The following is an 8,362-nucleotide window of genomic DNA, read 5'->3' as shown; positions in this document are numbered from 1 at the left end:
CAAATGGAGTGCTTAGAATAGAGGCCTAGATATTAAAGTTTTGTCTTATCAAGCTAACTATTCAACTTCCACATCATCTCATAGCCCTCTTCCCTCACACTTGCCTTCTGGAAAACTTTGATATTTGCTGTGAACTTTTGAAAACAATGGCTTTCATTTTGCTACTCTCTCTTAAAGGCCGTATTTGTTACACACTCAGGAATTTTTTTTACATGCACTTGTAGCTGTGGAAGGCTGCAAATGATTTAGAGGCATGACGTGGCACTTTGTGACTTCCCTGACTGGTGCCCTGCCTGGCCCAGACACTTACTTCTGAAGGCTGTCCTATTCTATGTAGATTCACAATGGTGTTGTATGCAGTACTCTTCATTGTTTAACAATGCATTTTTCTATGCTTCATATTCAGACTTCTTCCCAATGCATTAGATAAAATGTATACCTTTAATTTGATCATCATGCCTTTACTTCTGTTTGCTTCATTTCTAGTGATGTCCCTACAGTATATTATGCCACATGTGACTGGGCAGGGGATATAAAGAAGTACAGAAGGCCTTTGTGATTCTCAGAGGTTAGGGGAGCAGGACCCCTGCAAATGTGAAAATCTGCAAATACTTTCAACAACGTAGGCTAACATACAGTTAATGCCTCATTATGTTGACTCGTTAATTCCGTAATGGCGAGCAACTACAGTGGTTGACTTCACCGAATGAAAAGTATCCAATAATGCAACTTTTTCTTGTTGGGTCATCACTTTCTTTTGTCTATTTGGCACACTTTCAGAACCACCAAAATGCTACATTTTGGACCCATGATTATATTCTAAGCTTATTGCACTTGTGGCCCACCCTGACACAGACAAGAGTGGGACACAAGTTTAAGGCACACAGGTTTTATTTTTTCGTTTTCTCATGGGAAACACCTTCCCTGTTTCCCACAGGCACAACACTGTCCAAAGCACAGCACACAAACATTACTCTTCCTCCACTCTTTTCCTTCTCCTCCACTCCTCTGGTCAAGCTTCGTCTTCCTCTTCCTGACTCTGGCTCCCCGCGCAGAGGCTGCTGGCTCCTTTTATAAGGCACCCAGAAGTGCTCCAGGTGCTTGATTACTCGTTTCCGGCAGCACTTCCGGGTGCAGCATTAGAACTGCCCGTAAGGGCTCAGCAACTGCTGCTGCAGCATCCCCTGGTGGCACCTGCAGATCCCAACATGGCTGCACCAAACTCCAACTCCCATGAAGCCCTGCGGGAGTTTGAGGCACCGCTGCAACCCAGGGAGGTAATGCTCTTGCCACACTTGCTCCCCCGGTCCTCCCAGCGTGGGGGCGTCCCAGCCGCACGCTACACACTAAATAAGATTTAAAAAGTTGCAAGATGTGAGATATAACGATCAGTACACAAGCTGATCACGTGTGTGAGGACAGAAACTGGCTACAGAAGCAAAGATGTGTAGCGTCCTCCAGACAAAGTGCGCAGTTCTTTAGTGAACGGTAACTTTTTACAAAATTGAACTTACACATAAATTTGTGAATATAGTTATGGTAGTAAATGATAAAAATTATTAATATTACATATATTTTATGTAGGCGGCACAGTGGCGCAGTGGGTAGCGCTGCTGCCTCACAGTTAGGAGACCCGGGTTCGCTTCCCGTGTCCTCCCTGCATGGAGTTTGCATGTTCTCCCCGTGTCTGCGTGGGTTTCCTCCCACAGTCCAAAGACATGCAGGTTAGGTGCATTGGTGATTCTAAATTATCCCTAGTGTGTGTGTGTGTTTGTGTGCCCTGCGGTGGGCTGGGATTGGCTCCAGCAGACCTCCGTGACCCTGTAGTTAGGATATACTGTAGTGGGTTGGATAATGGATGGATATTTTATGTATTTATGACTTACTAGACCTTATTAGCTTTCCTTACATTTTCTAGCCTACACGTGCTGTCTGCAGTTTTCTGCAGTAAGTTGCAAAACTCACAAAACAATTTATTTTTAATTATTGATGGAAAACCCATAAATAGGCTAATCTGTAAATCTTGAACCAAGGCCTGCCTTTTGATTTTGATTCCTCTTTTTTTAAGAAAACAGAGTCAGATTTTCTATTCAAATAATCATTATGCTGACAGCAGTCAGGTCACTAGTCTGACACCATATAGAGTCCAAGGGTCATTCCTCAAAACAAAGAGACCACATTAAGGTGCAGGATGTACCTATTAATTGCTATCCAGTCTACAGTTTCAATTGGCAATGTAGAACTGATGGATTTTACTTGTGCATTTCCTTGTCCTTATAATTAATTCACATACTGTATTCCAGGCAAATTTAGATTTACAAATTAACCTAACATGCATGTCCTTGGGACGTGGGAGGAAAAAATAAGTATCCGGTGAAAAACTCACATAGATACGGGGAAAACATAAAAGTTCATCACAGACACTTCCTGGGCGGGATGTGCACCCAGAACTCTGGAGCAGCAAGGCGGCTACTGAACGACTGTGCCGCTAGACTACCATGAGCACTCAGGTACATTTTAGTTAATGCACAGACAGATAGCAGTAATATGTAAGCGGTACTGATTAAAATGTTACAATAAATTTAGAAAATACAAACAGAATGAAAGGAGTTATAAAAAGGGTCTTGGTTTTATTTGAAATCCAGTATTTAGGATGAGCTAAACAAACGCATGAAATTGAGCAAGCTGTTTGTTAGATTACTGCTGTTCTGCAAAGTTTGAATTAGTCAGGTCTCCTCTAAGTTGTTTTCTTTGTCGTTATCCTTAAATTAACTAAATAGTGAAACCCTTACCTTTCTTGTAACTTTTATTGTCATTCACACTCTCTGTACCTCTCACCATCATTTTTGACATTTTTTATATTGCTCATCTTGAGTGTTTTCTGATTTTCTAATTTTTGCATTTTCCTATGTGTTCAAGTAGGTGGAAATATAAACTAGGAAAAATAAAATTATTGAAAGTCTTGTGGTTTACTTTTCTAAAGAAAAAAATCTATAAAAGATTAAATAAGAATAGATAAGTTATCAGTAGGGCACACCAGCAGTGCAGAGTACTTTGATCTTTGTTAATACTGCTTTAGATTAGTGCTGGAAGATTATTTTAATGTTTCATGTATCTACAGTATGAAATAGAGTATATATGCAAAATTTCTGCATTGCTGACAAGAATTTGAAACATGAGGTTTGCTGTAGTACATCAGAGCCGAAAAAGGGGAGATGTTCTTATTTTCATTCCAACTTCAACTTACGTCTTTCAAAACAGGCATTTGGAATGACATTAAGTATTAAACATCGACCCAAGGAATTGATCCAAAGCTTTGTACAACTCCCTGTGTATGTGCCTTGCTGTATGATCCGTAATTAATTTGGACCACTGGACTGTTCCTAGACTCATTATGTATAAGAATATGACTTATTTTTTATCTGACGAATCAAAATTTTTTTGCCCGGATCTGATAAACCCAGATCAGTTCTCATTTCTGACTTTATCTGAATATGCCCAGTTAGGCTGCTGATAGAGGGCTTGCACATACAGTATTTGCAACTATAATGTAAATGCATAAGTACAACACATTATTTACACATACTGTATAAAGACACAATTTGCAGTAAAGTGCATAGTAAAACACAAGAATTTCAATGATTACCTGAAATCATGATAATATACATTTCATAACTATTAAAACTGAGATATGGTCAGGAGATAACAGAGGAGAAGAAAATGAAAACTCCTGTCAACAGCATTCCTGGAAAAAATACATTTCTCAGGGGTCCACGGACTGTCGTAACAAATTATATCATACTAGGGAGTTCCCCCCTGCTTGATTTGTTCACCAACCCCCCCGGCCTGTGCTATGCGCCAGCCACTTCACGTCTCTGCCATTCACGTTGTGAAGAGGGGGGGCTGAACGCAGCCCAAGGAGACGCAGTCGCTCCACTGAAACCCCCTCTTAAACGGTGATACAATGGGAAACAAATACAGTTTTTTTACCTCCTCTTTGTTCAATCAGCTGCTGGCTTGCCGTGTGATCTGCATCTCGCATGGCAATTCGAACATTTAAAAGTCTGTACAGCATCTGTCCCACTCTTTGTCTTTTATTTCCAGCCCCGGGCGTGGTTAAATCTCTTGGCACAAAGCCTTGTATTGCGGGATGTGAGTTTTTGATTTTTTTTATATTATGTATTTTAAAAACAGAATAAGAATCTGAAAATCTAACAACATCAAATTAAAGTTTGATAAATTCTGAAAAGAATGATACCAAACATACATATGTTGGTTTTAAAATAAGCCTGATTTAAAGCGTGACATAAAAACGTCACATAAAATCGTTGCACAAAATTGTTGCACTTTTAGGCTTAGGATTTTATATATATAGAGTAGACTATAATTCTGAAAACCTACAGGAGGCTAATCAGCCATCTGCAACTTCATAAGCACATGTTGAATAATCAGATATGGAGAAGACCAAGTCCTTTGTCTCTTTTGTTACTTTCCATGGGCAGGAATGGCTTGGTAATACAGCAGCATCACACAGCAGGAAACAGAGATCAGAAAACAAGTAGAGTAGAGTTAGTGACAGTTCTGCATGGTAGCTAAGATTTCATTTTTTTAAGCAAATAACTAACTAAGTCATAGTATGAAGAGCAGATCTGTAGCTGAAGAAATGAGTGATGTGCCTGGTTATAAAACCTGTCTACAATGAGGCCTTCCTTACATAAGCCGATCATTCCACAGGTTTGGGGCTCTGTGACTGAAGACTTGACCTCCCACAGTAATATTTTCTATCAATGGAACAGGACTGAACACAAGTTCTAGTCAGACAGGATGTCAAATTTAAGGGTGTCAGATGAATCACAGAGGGTGACACAAAAATACTTCAGTGCCTATCAATATGAAGCACACCACAATGGTAGTACTAGCAGGAGCAGTGATGTGTACAAACTACAATGGAATTCTTACCTTTATGTCAGCAACTTGCAATATGCCGCCACTCTCTAACATCATAATAAATAAGAAAGTATTAAAATGAATACTTTCAACTTCAATATTTGTGTTGCCATTTAACGTTTGTACACTTCCTACTATTGTCCTATTTATTTTTAATATACTGTATATAATTTACTATTTTTTATATTTATATTTCTGATAACTTTGTACTGGTTATGTATTTTTATGTATTTTTCTTTGTATTTTATGCATTTGGGTATATTTATTAATTAAATTTAAGTTTGTTACTTCTACCATTATTAGAATCCCCACTTTTTTAATACTTGTTAATTTTACAGTTTAATTCCCTGCTTTTTATTATAAAACAAGGCATTATTTTGACCCAGCCTTGTCTGCAGATATGTCTGCTTTTGATTTTCCGAGATGGTATACTGCGCATACAGTTCTTGCAAGTACCCAAAAGCAGGTTTTATTGTCATTCATATATATATATATATATATATATATATATATACACATACAGTATATATACATATATATATATATATATTTATATATATATATATATATATATATATATATATATATATATATACATATATATATATATATATATACATACATATATATACATTGTAAAAGGCGCTATATAGCGCCCGACCCGGCACAGACTCAGGCAGAGGCACGTACTTAAATAAAACGCTCTTTATTATTTCTTCAGCCGTGGGGCACACCTTCCCCGTGTCCCACAGGCCCAACACAGTCCCAAAAGCACTTCAATATATAGCACAACAAACCACACTTCTTCTCGCCCACCACTCCACCACAAGCTTCGTCCTCCTTCCTCCCAACTCTGGCTCTCTCGAGTGGTGGTGGCTGGCCTTTGTTATACCCCACCCGGAGGCGTACCAGGTGCTTGATTACCTGGTCCTAATTGACCCTCCGGGTGAGGCTGATGAGTCAACCAGCTGGGCTGGAAAGTCCATGCAGCTCCCCCTGGTGGCCATCCAAGCCCCCAACCAGGCTGTGGAGGACTCCATCTCCCATGGAGCCTTGCGCCCGGTTGGGGAATCATCATCCACCAGGGAGGCTGCCACCAAGTGTCCCGGGGGAGGTACTGAGCTGCCCATGGTGGCTCCCCCGGAATAGATGCAGCAGGGGCGTCCCTGCCGGGCATGGGACCCGGCTGTCCTTCACAACATATATATATATATATATATATATATATATATATATATATATATATATATACATACATATATATATATATATATATATATATATATATATATATATATATATATATATATATATTCACGGCATTCGTAGTCTGAATCACAATCTGATTGTATGGGTGGTTACCTACCAGGTAACGCTTGTAGGTTGGTCAGCAAATCGGCTAACATCCGCCACGATGCCCTCAGTTGTGAGAAGCAGATCATAGAATGGTTGAAATAGTTTACTGTCATATATATATATATATATGGAAAGGGACCTAGCACCTTACCAGGCTGGGATGCCATAGTGGATGGACAGCATAAGTGGAGGGGCAACTTGGCGGAGATGGCGCTAGGTTCCTATTCCAGTTGGGGCTGTTAGATAACGTATGGGACTGAGGGAGACTGCTTCTCGGGGACAGTTTATCCCCTAGGGCAAAAGGTGCTAGTTCTACTCTGGCATGGTCCCAGTTTGGACTCCTGCAGGGTTCCATGGGACATCTAATTTGGAAGGGCATCCCTGGGTGGTGCCAGAGGGCACTGCTGAGAAAAGGTCTCCCTAATTTGAAGAGCTTCGTCATGACCCAGAAGTGCTTCCGCCATACTATTTTGTGACATTGGAAGTACCCGCAGGTCCATCATAAAAGGAGCCATCTCCTTTTAAAATCATTATGAAAGACACGTAGTACAGCACCAGCTTTAAAAGAAGTGTTTTAAAGATGGCCTTAAACCTAACTGGATGTTGGCATAAAGGCATAAGGATAGTAGTTATGTGGTCCTACTTTCTACTTCTAGTAATAAGTCTTGCAGCAGCATTTTGAATTAACAGAAAACTACAAACAGAACATTCACTCGCTGAGCTGATTATTAGGACCACTATACTAATACTGGGTAGGGTCTCCTTTTATGCTCAAAACAGTCTCAATTCTTCATGGCTTGAATTCTGCAAGATGTTGGAAACATTCCTCTGAGATTCTGATCCATGTTGACATGATTACATCATATGACTTTTGCAGATTTGTCAGCTGCACATTCACGTTGTGAATCTCCTGTTCTACCACATCCCAAAGGTGTTCTGTTAGATTCATTTCATCTAGAATTAAACATTAAAATGGTTCATTAAACCATTTTGAGATGATGTTTGCTTTGTGACAGGGTGCATTACCATGCTGGAAGAAGCCATTACAAGATGGGTAAGTTGTAGCCATGAAGAGATACACATGGTCAGCAACAATACTCAGACAGACCATGGCCTTCAAGAGATGATTGAGTGGAATTAACAGGGCCAAAGCGTGCCAGGAAAACGTACTCCACACCATTACACCACTACCATTGGCCTAGACTGTTGACACAAGGTAGGCTGGGTGCATGGATTCATGCTGTGGGCACCAACTTCTGACCCTACCACATGTGTGCGTCAGCAGAGATTGAGGTTCTTCAAACCAGGCTATGCTTTTCAGCCTTCAATAATCCAGCTGTGGTGAGCCTATGTCCACTGCAGCCTCAGATTTTTGTTCTTAGCTGACAAGAATGGAACCCGACATGGTTTTCTGCTGTTGTAGTAGCTCATTCTTCTCAAGTTTTGACGTCTCGTGCATTCTGAGAGATGCTCTTCTCTTCACCACAGTTGTACAGAATGATTATCTGAGTAACCATAGCCATTCCGTCAGCTCGAGCCAGTCTGGCATTCTCCTCTGACCTCCCTCATCAACAAGGTGTTTCCATCCACAGAGCTACTGCTTATTTTATGCTTTTTTGTTTTTTGCACCATTCTGCACAACCTCTACAGTAGAAACTGATATGCCTGTAAATCCCAGGAGATCAGAAGTTATAGAAAAACTCAAAACAGCCCTTCTGGAAACATACAATCATGTCAAAGTCATAATCAGAGATTGGATATTTTCCTCCATTCGGGTGTTTGATGTGAACATTAACTGAAGCTCCTGACCTGAATTTGCATGATTTTATGCACCAAACTGCTGCCACATGACTGGCTGATTAAATAACTACAAGAATTAATAGGTCACCCAATATGCTGTTTAGCATGGGTGGGAAGAAGAAGAAGGGATCAGTAGAGTACAGGTGTTCCTGATAACTTTGCTCAGTGACTGTATTTGAGCAACATGCATATAACATAATAGTCAATACCACCAGAAATATTTGCATCAATTTTCTTCTTTGTATCTCAAATAAGAAGT

The sequence above is a fragment of the Erpetoichthys calabaricus genome, chromosome 7 (genome assembly GCF_900747795.2).
Source record: "Erpetoichthys calabaricus chromosome 7, fErpCal1.3, whole genome shotgun sequence".
NCBI classification, from domain to species: Eukaryota; Metazoa; Chordata; class Cladistia; order Polypteriformes; family Polypteridae; genus Erpetoichthys; species Erpetoichthys calabaricus.
The sequence above is the reverse complement of the archived record's forward strand: the minus strand, read 5'-3'. Positions refer to the sequence as shown.